Below are 1,211 nucleotides of genomic sequence, written 5' to 3' on the forward strand. Positions count from 1 at the left end.
AAAATAATGTGTTTTTTTAACCTTAAACCGCATAAACACATTTCATTACACCAAATACACAAGAAAGGAAAAATTTAAATCGCATCATATGACCCCTTTAAATCTAGTATATTCAAATATAGCATAGTTATTTTTTCATCATCTAGCTAATGTTGCTGGTATTTTTTTTGTGGAACACAGAGTGAAGCTATTGTATGACTTCAGAAGTGGTCACTATGAACATGTTATAAGGTGAAGATCAAAAGTATGTGAAAAATTTTTTTTAAATAACTTTTTTGAGTGTGTTCCACAAAACAAAAACAGCATGTGTTTGTCCATATGTGTTGTAACATAAACATACTCTAACAAAGGCTCCTCAGGGAGTCGTGCTTACAATCTTCATAACTATCCTAAATCAAAACTGTGTTTCCAAGTATTTGTCAGTGCCATGAGCTGAACATCCTGTTCACGTTTTCTCAAAAATGTATACACAGATATGATTTATAAAACACAAAAAACATACATGTTGATTCTGCTTCACATTTTCCCGCGAGCATGAGGCAGCACCGATTATTGCTCTGAATTATGGGACACATCCTGCAGCCCAGACGAGAGTATCCTGGTGTCAACCACCACCATCCTGTATTTTGTCAAACAAAATCTGCTCGTTCCTCTCTGATTGCATACTTATGTTCCCTCTTCACTAAAAAAAAAAAAAAAGCCTGAAGCGATGCAAAAGTTTGTGCAACGTCTTCCAGCATTCCAAACAGTGTCCTTGGACTCACCCAAAACCCTTCCCCTTAAAAATAAATGAAGAGAGGAGGAGGCATGGAAAGAATCTCTGCTTAACTAAGTGATGACAAAAATATGTGATAATTAGGCCTGTCCCACAGTAAATCCACCATAAGGCATGCTGAGTTCATCGTCTGGCCTTCTCACGTCCACTTTGAGCTCCCTAAACAATACAAATGTAGGAATAAAGACTTTTTGCTTTGTTTGTTTATGCGTGTGGGAGTGAAAGAGAGAGTTTGAGGGAAATAGTGCAGACTTGGTTAATTATGCTAGTGTGAAAAGTAGCAGTCGGATGCCTGTAAGCAACACTGCCAAGAAAGCATGAAAGATCATTATACTGTTATACTGATACATTATACTATACACATATTCTGTATGTATATATAGGAATAAAATGCATGAATGCAAATCAGACGAAACCAATCCTTTTTCCTTGCTCT

The sequence above is a fragment of the Sinocyclocheilus anshuiensis genome, unplaced genomic scaffold, assembly GCF_001515605.1.
Source record: "Sinocyclocheilus anshuiensis isolate Anshui unplaced genomic scaffold, SAMN03320099.WGS_v1.1 scaffold1545, whole genome shotgun sequence".
Lineage (NCBI taxonomy): Eukaryota > Metazoa > Chordata > Actinopteri > Cypriniformes > Cyprinidae > Sinocyclocheilus > Sinocyclocheilus anshuiensis.